This window comes from Bison bison, unplaced genomic scaffold (assembly GCF_000754665.1).
Source record: "Bison bison bison isolate TAMUID 2011002044 unplaced genomic scaffold, Bison_UMD1.0 scf7180017864327, whole genome shotgun sequence".
NCBI classification, from domain to species: Eukaryota; Metazoa; Chordata; class Mammalia; order Artiodactyla; family Bovidae; genus Bison; species Bison bison.
Window position 1 is genome coordinate 8,126,629 of NW_011494899.1, and position 9,212 is coordinate 8,135,840.

At 40.7% G+C, this 9,212-nt stretch overlaps 1 protein-coding gene across 1 annotated transcript in view; it reads right to left on the minus strand.

The window, feature by feature from the left end:
- The window catches only part of ANO4 (anoctamin 4), a 230,427-nt gene that overhangs the window by 98,638 nt on the left and 122,577 nt on the right, over positions 1 to 9,212 (minus strand). The window lies entirely within an intron of this gene.

The following is a 9,212-nucleotide window of genomic DNA, read 5'->3' on the forward strand; positions in this document are numbered from 1 at the left end:
CATCCATGGGATTTTTCAGGCAAGAGTACTGGAGTGGGGTGCCATTGCCTTCTCCAAGTGAGTGGCTAGTACACAGTAAAGGTGTAGGTTTTTGAATAGCAGTAAGAGAGGGTTTGTGTGAATTTATATTGGAAATTGCTATTAATTTTTAAAAAATAAGATGAATTCTTGGGAATTACTCAAGTCATCTAGATAAAACTGGCCTACACAAAGAGTGGTCCAGGCATGGGGTTTGATTGTGGAACAGAATTGAGGATGTGAGGTTGGGATAAAGGAGAAAAAAGCCAGAGAATATGAAGACAAAATGTAAATCACATGAATGGATTCCTTGGATAAGAGCTTTCTGTTCACTTCTATTGCACTTCTCTTATATTCTGCTATGGAATTTACTTCTCAGAATAAAGTAACTTGACTTGATACAGGAGAGATAAATGCTATGTGGGTAAATGGGAAAGCAGCAGCATTTATCTTATCTCTTCTCTAGGGTTGTCTGAAAACATTTTATGGCGTCAAAGGGGGAGAGGGAAAAACTGAGAGTTACAGCAAATGTAGTTCCTTTTATCTTATTCTCCTCTGCTTTTTCACCTTATTTGAGATAGACTATATTTTAACATCCATAAATATGTCATAAAGGAGTAGACAATAAATAAAAAAGTCCGTTTTGACTCACAATTTTAGATAACTGAAAGCTGATAAGCACAACCATGCTTGACAAGATAATTCTGGGCTAAAAGCCTGTGTCTCTTGCTCCTCCATTAAATGATTTTCTGCCCCCCCCCCTTTTTTTTTAATAGCATCACATTACATTTTGTGAGCTCATGTAATCATTCTCTGTAATAAGCATCACAGGTGAACCTCATAATTCTGTTTTCCTCTCCTTTACATCTAGGTCATACCTGGATCCTAGAGATTCTATAATGGGAACAAATAGAGAGAACCTGTGCTGCTGGCCACTAGCTCCAGATATGTTAACTCATGCCATGCTTACAATAACCTGGGAGGAAAGTACTTTATAGCCCCCATATTACAGGGAATAGAATCAGAGAGGTTAAGTGACGTACCCAATGTCACTCTGCTAATAGGGGCAGAGCTCAGATGTAAACTCAGGCTGTCTGGCTCCAGAGCTCTCATCTTATCCATGCCACTCACTTGCCTCCCTGGGACAAACTTCTGACTCCTGGAGGTCAGCTCTGCTGGAACTGTTCTCCTTGCTTCTTATCCTCAGAGCCCCAGCTCAGGTCATATCTCCCTCCAAAAGTCTTCGCTGACGCCCAACTCTCACCCTGAAAAGTATTATGGTGCTACAAAAAGAGAAGGGAGCATAAAACCATTTCATGGAGGAGGGAGATAAGCATTTAGTTCCAACATCACTCCTGATTTCCCTTAAGACTTGGAAGTGAGATTGACCTCAACCTGCATCCCAGCTTTGTCACTTACTATGGGGTGTTGGGACCATCCCTCAACTTCCCTGGGTCTCAGTTTCTTCATCTGTGGGATGGGATAAAACTGGAATCATCCTCCAATAAGATTTTTGCAGAATTAGGTGAGATGATGGAGAAGGCAATGGCACCCACTCCAGTACTCTTGCTTGGAAGATCCCATGGACAGAAGAGTCTGGTGAGCTACAGTTCATGGGGTCGCAAAGAGTTGGACATGACTAAGCGACTTCACTTTCACGCATTGGAGAAAGAAATGGCAATCTACTCCAGTACTCTTGCCTGGAGAATCCCAGGGACGGCAGAGCCTGGTGGGCTGCCATCTATGAGGTCGCACAGAGTTGGACATGACTGAAGTGACTTAGCAGCAGCAGGTGAGATGAGCACTGCTGAGCCCTGTTTGGCATTTAATAGGCTGTCAGAGTCAGCTGTTACCACTCTTGTTGTTTCTGTAACTTTTATATAGAACTTTTCTGCTTACATGACTTTTCTATATGAGCTTCTTTAGAGCAGGGACTGGCCATGTGCATCTCTATTTCCAGTATTAATACAGGGCTTGGCACATGACAAGCTCTTAAAGTTGGCTCTCTGAGAACAAATGAGATCTTCCGGAGACCCCTAGTTAATGTGGGGGCCTGTTCCTGTGCTGCTGTGCTTAGTCGCTCAGTCGTGTCCAACTCTTTGTGGCCCCATGGACTTTAGCCCACCAGGCTCATCTGTCCATGGGGATTCTCCAGGCAAGAATACTGGAGTGGGTTGCCATGCCCTCCTCCAGGGGATCTTCCCAAGCCAGGGATCAAACCCAGGTTTTCTGCATTGCAGGTGGATTCTTTACCATCTGAGACACCAGGGAAGCCCAATATGGGGGTGTAGGAGACTAAATCTCATCTCATTAGACCTTGACCTCCATGCCTGCTTCCTATGAATCTTTCTCCCTGCTTCATCTTTTCAGCTACCACATGAACCATTCTCTCCATGTTACTTGTCTAAGGATATTCTTGTAGTGCATGGAGCCATCTCACTTTCTCTGTCACTCCTTCAAACTGGAGGGTTAAGAGGAAGAAAAGTGATGATGTCCTGCATCATTGATTCTCAAGCTTCTCTTAGCCACTTACAAAACAACGCTCTCCAAATGAAATCAGACACAAACACATGCATGCATGAACCACACACCATGTAAGCTGAGCTGTTTGACAAACATAAGACCTGATGCTTAGTCTGTGAGGTATCAGGACTCTACCTGGGCTTAGAAACTCAACTCTGCCTTCACACACTGCTGATGGAGCAGCAAACAAGTACAAATTCTATGAGCGTACCTTGACCAGGTCTATCAGAATTATTCCTATATCCTCATCACCTCTCCTCTGACCTAGCGATTCCCCTCTAGAAATTTATTCTACAAGTATGCTCACCCACATGCCAAGTAACAGATGTACAAGAATGTTCATCATGGCATGGTTTACCATAACAAAACTCCAGAAATGATCTAAATAATTCACCAGTGGAGGAGAGGATAAACAAATACTGGTAGAGCTCTGTGATGGAACACTCTGCAGCTATAGAGAGATTAACAATGCTCAGTGCAGATATTAAAAATCTGCAAGATAGTACAGGGCAAAAACAAGATTCAGATCAGTCACACAGCTATTTGTGTCCAAAATAAAAGCATATACATGGAAAGAAATACACAGACGTACATACTGACATATATGTTTGCCAGTGCATGTACAGAAGGACTGTGAAGGATGTATAGACATCTGGATACACTGGTTGCCTCTAGGAAGGACTAGGTGACTGGGAAGGTAGGAAGGGAACTTCACTGTACACAATTAAGAAATTTTTATCATAAGTAAGTACTACCTACAAAAAATGGACATTTTAGAAAAAAGAAAGTTTAAAGGGAAAACTGCAATTTCTCTTCTAGGTCTGTTCTTACTTGCAGAACAAGAACCATTTTCATGGTGAGGAGAGGAATAAACTGCTGAGTTGGTGGAGGATCAACGACAGGATTAAGGCTGTAAACATCTATCTCCTTATCCTCCCCACTGGAGTGATTCTATAATACACTCGAAGTCATACAATCAGCAATTCAAAAACCAAATGCCTTCCTCCAAATCTTCCCATTCTTTTGTAAAAGGAACCACTGGAAGCCCAGGACTGCTAGTATGCATGTGTGTGTGAAGGGGACTTTCTTGATGCTTCCATCTTGCCCTGTGAAGGAGGCCCTGCTGACCTGCTCACTACTGCGTGGGCCTGAGCCTGAAGCTCCCGCTAACTCCCCTCCAGGGTCTCTCCTCTCCTGCCTTCCCTAGAGGAGAACAGCTCTCCATTTTTACCTGGGGAGGCGCCAATCTCCTGTCCTCCAAAATAGAAGGTTAGGGTTAGGAATATGCTGTGAAACTGAGGTTTAACTCCAAACCTCCTGGGGCTGTGGTCTCCAGAGACCCACTGAAAGTTGCAGAAACTGTCCAATTATATCACAGATAAATTTTACTTTTTTCCCTCTAACTTAAAGATTCTGAAAATCAGTTTTATTTTAGAATTATGGTTTCTTTGTAATTGTTACTACTTTGGGGAAAATACAGGCAATGAAGAGGTTTTGAAAAATTTGGCTTAATGCCTATTTTATGAAATTTCTGCAACTGGTAAAAATAAACAAGGGTCCTCCAAGGTATGAAAATCTCCATGGTTTAAAACTTCAGGTGGAAACTTTCTCAAAAAGCATTTAACTACCTATAGGTGGTGCTGTCTAATTACGTTAGATTTATAGCTACATTACTGACTTATAAATTAAAAATCTAAGACATACGGTAAAGAAAGAAACAGAACCAGATAATTAATCAGGGTATGCTCTTGGCCCTAGAGTACAGGGGCTTGAAGCAACTGCCCACTGGGTGTTAGAACCGCTCTGTTCCCGCTGCCCTCCATTTTGAACGGAAGCATCTGTTGTAATTATCCTGGGCCCATAGCTCCTTGGGCTTCCCAGGTGGTACAGTAGTCAAGAATCTGCCTGCCAATGCAGGAGACACAATAGATGAAGGTTCGATCCCAGGTTGGGAGGATACCTTGGAGAAGGAAATGGCCACCCACTTCAGTATTCTTGCCTGGGAAATCCCACAGACAGAGGAGCCTAGTGGGCTACAGTCCATGGGGATGCAAAGAGACAGACGTGATTGAGCATGCCCGCATCTCTCCTCATGGTCTGTTGGAAACATAACAGGCAGTTAATTTGCTTTTTACATGAACAGGCCTCTTGTCCAAGAAGAACTATCCCTGAAGAGCTGCTTCCAGGGATTCTCATCCTCAACTGAACCTGATGTTGGAACAAAAGATCCTGGACTTTGAGTCTAATGTCATATTGGGTTGAGACCTCTGGGGATCTGGAAATGGGAATCAGCATATTTTCTATGTGGGAAAAACGTAAATAAATTTTATGCCAGAAGGAAGGCTCTGGTGGAATGCAAAGAAAAAAAAAAAAAAAAAAACCAGCCACAACTCCTCCCATTCCTGAATACACATCCCTTTGTGATGTGAATTTCTTGCTTCTTCCATTAAGAGGTAGAGTCTATCTCTTCACCTCTCTGAGTGAGTTTTGTGACTAGCTTTCATCAACAGAATGTAGAAGAAGTGATTTTTGTGAGCTGAGGCCCAGGCTCTGAGCACCCACTCCTGTCCATTTGGAACAAAGCCCCAAGGCTACCAACATACAGAAGTCTGACTAGCCTCTCTGAAGATAAATGACCACATGAAAAGAGAAACCCAGCCACAAGCATGCACCACCCAAAGGGAGACAATTTTAGACTGTCCAGTCTGGCGAAGCAAAGAGATAATTTCAACCTCCTGTTGACCAGCTAAATCCAGTGAAGAACTGATCAGCTGAACCCAGCACAAAATGCTCAAAGAATCATAAGCAAATATAACATGCATTGTTTTAAGTCAGTGAGTTTTACCCTCACATGGCAGTAGATGACCAACAGATCAGTCTTTCATGATGGCTGAAATTGTACTATTTCATAATATAAAAAGAAAAGTGAAGGTTAATGCCTTAAGGATAAATATTTCAGGAAACTTTATTAATTAGACTTTTAAATAGACACCTCTTTTTAACAAGCAGAAACAAAGGTGATAGTTAATTGTCACTTAAATACGTCCTCAAGTTAATGAAAATCTAAGTAGGAACAAAGCAAGCAACCAATTAATTTTTTATGTGACAAGGCCTATTTTGATAGTTTTGTGGGCTTTAGGCTATTGCAGGGCAATACCTAACTCATTTTTTTCTTGGCTGCACCATGCAGCCACGGGATTAAACCCAGGCCCTTGGCAGTGAAACTGTCAAGTCCTAATCACTGGACAGCCAGGGAATTCTGCTAACTTCTTAAGAATACTGATACGAGTAAAAGGGTAAAACGACTCTCAGACTAAATATATACTATTTATCTGATTGGTAAAAATTTTCAAACCTCTTTTTAGGTGATAAGCTACTGGAATAAAAATCAATATGAGATGTTTTTATTCCAATGGTCATTTCTAATCATACTTCACAATCTTACCTTTGCTATTTAAATATTAAATGCAAATTAAGAAATACTTGCTCTTGAGACTTTTAGGTAAAGATGGAAAATTAAACACTTGTATTTAATTTTTTTCTCTCTTAAAACCCCATGAAAACAAGAGTAATATTTGTTTGTGTTTAAATAAAGGTGTAACACTCAAGGGACAGGGATAGCGGAAAACAACAGCAAAGAAGCACTGGAGTGTGAAAAGCAGACAGACAAGTGGTAACAGAGTTAGGAGACCAGAAAGAGCCAAATGCTAACCCAGCTCTGGGGAAAACCAAGAAAAACTATGTATTTATGCTACAAAATCTCAGAACTGGGACACAGTGACCTCTAGAAGTAGTCTGCAAGGAATGCTAAAATAAGTACTAGTTGAAAGTTGTTTAGGAAGATGTTGTACTCTAACAGAATGCTGTGCCGTGCTTAGTCACTCAGTTGTGTCCAACTCTTTGTGATCCTATGGACTATAGCCCTCCAGGCTCCTCTGTCCATGGGGATTCCCCAGGCATGAATACTGGAGTGAGTTTCCATGCTCTCCTCCAGGGGATCTTCCCAACCCAGGAATTGATGCAAGTCTTCTGCATTGCAGGTGGATTCTTTACCAGGTGAGCTACCAGGGAAGCCCTCTCTAACAGAATACTGGAGATATTTTCTTTTTCCTTTTTTTTTTAATAGGATAATACAATCTCTGAACTGAAGACATTCAGGCATAGTCAGGAGTACGGGTACCATAGTAAAAACTGGAGGATCAAGTGAATATTTGCATTCTAGAAGCTGAGACTCAACTATCATCAACCATTTAGGCTCTAAAATGCTAGCAGCTAGGCCTTGACTTTCTGGGCAGAATACTGGCAAATACTTCTCTGGGGAATCTGAGCAGCCTAAGATAAAAAATCTAAAGATAGTGACACTGAAGACTTTAAACTGAAACCCCTCAGCCATAAGGCCCACATCAGTTGACAGTTCCCACCTTATACTCTGAACTTCTCTTATTTTGCATTTCCTATTCTTAAATATGAACAGTCAGCCAAAGATTACCAGGTATCTGAAGAAACCCATTAACATAAAAGAGAATAAAACAAAGACAAAAACACAATGAGAAAGAAATATGTTAGAGAAAATTAGGCTCTGTAGAATGATGAAACATTTAAGAAGTCTTTATGAATAAAAGCTATACATGACAAGCCCACAGCTAACATGTTCAACAGTGAAAAACTGAAGGCTTTTCTTCTAAGATCAGGAACAAGATAAGGAGGTCTACTCTCAAAACTTTTATTCAACATAGTGTTGGATGTTTACTATACTTATTGTGATGATCATTTCATGATTAAGTTAAATCATTATGCTATACACATTATATAGTGCTATATTTCAGTTACATCTTAATAACTGGGAAAAAACAGGAAAAGAAACACCAAACTCCCCCCACCCCTCCATAGTATTGGAAGTCCCAGACAGAGCAGTTAGGCAAGAGAAAGAAATAAAAGGCATTCAAATTGGAAAGGAAGAAGTAAAACTATCACTATTTGTAGATGATGTATTATTTATAGAAAACCTTAAAGACTCCACTAAAAAAACTGTTAGAACAAATCCAGTAAAGTTGTAGAATACAAAATCAATATACAAAAATTTATTGCATTCCTATACACTAATAATGAACTATGAGAAAGATAAATTAAGAAAACAATCACATTTACAATTGCATCAAAAATAATAAAACATATAGGAATAAATTTAATCAAGGAGATGAAAGACCTATATACTGAAAACTGTAAGATATTGATGAAAGAAACTGAAGACAAAAATGGAAAGATATCCCATGCTCATAGCTTGGAAAAATTAATATTGTTAAAATATCCATATCGCCCAAAGCAATCTATAGAATTTAACCGCTCTCAAAATTCCAATGGCATTTGTCTCATAAATAGAAAAAAATCCTAAAATTTGTATATAATCACAAAAACCCTGAATAGCCAAAGCAAGCAATCGTGAGAAAGAACAAAGCTGGAGGTATCACATGCTTTAATTTCAAAGTACACTACAAAGTTGTACTAATCAAAACAATATTGTATTGGCATAAAAGTAGACACACAGCTCAGTGGGACAGAATCCAGAGCCAAGAAATAAACTCACACATATATGGTCAATTAATTATTCATAAAGGATACAAGAGTATACAATGGGGACAGGACAGCCTCTTCAATAAATGGCACCGGAAAACTTGGAGAGCTATATGTAAAAGTATGAAACTGGACTACTATCTAAGTCCTGAAGCCATAAAACTCCCAGAATAAAACATAAGAAGTAAGCTCCCTGACACTGGTTTTGGCAACCATTTTTTTTTTTTGACACCCAAAGCAAAGGTATCAAAAGCAAAAATTAACAAGTGGGAGTACCTCAAACTAAAAAGCCTCTGCACAGAGAAGGAAACCATCAACAGAAAAACAACCTATAGAATGAAAAAGCATATTTGCAAGTCATATATCTGAAAAGGGATTAATATCTGAAATTTACTTAAAAAACTCATATGGCTCAGTAGCAAAAAATATACTCTGATTAAGAAATTGTCAGAGGGGAGGAGCCAAGATGGCGGAGGAGTAGGACAGGGAGAACACTTTCTCCCCCACAAATTCATCAAAAGAGCATTTAAACGTCGAGTAAATTCCACAAAACAACTTCTGAATGCCGGCAGAAGACATCAGGCACCCAGAAAAGCAACCCAACTCTTCGAAAGGAGGTAGGAAAAAATATTAAAAAGAAAAAAAAAGAGACAAAAGAGGGAGGGACGGAGTTACGTCCCGGGAAGGGAATCTTAAAAAGAGAGAAGTTTCCAAACACCAGGAAACCTTCTCACTGCCGAATCTGTGCAGAGCTTTGGAAGCACAGAGGGCAACATAACAGGGAGAAAAAATAAATAAACAATTAAAACTCGCAGATTGCGAGCCCTACGGTGACTCCCCCAGCGGAGAAGCAGCGCAGACGCCTGCATCCGCCATTAGCAAGCCGGGGCTGGACAGGGAGGCGCGGCGTGGGCTGCATCGCTGAGAGTAAGAATCTGGCCTGAATACCCTGAGCGCAATAATTTGGGCTAGCAAACCAGACTGTGGGATATCTACCACGCGAAAAGCCAGCCCTAACCTAAGACCGCCAGGCCCGCGCACGGAACAAAGGACTGAACAGAGATAGCCGGCTGCAGACCTTCCCCCTCCGGTGACAGGCA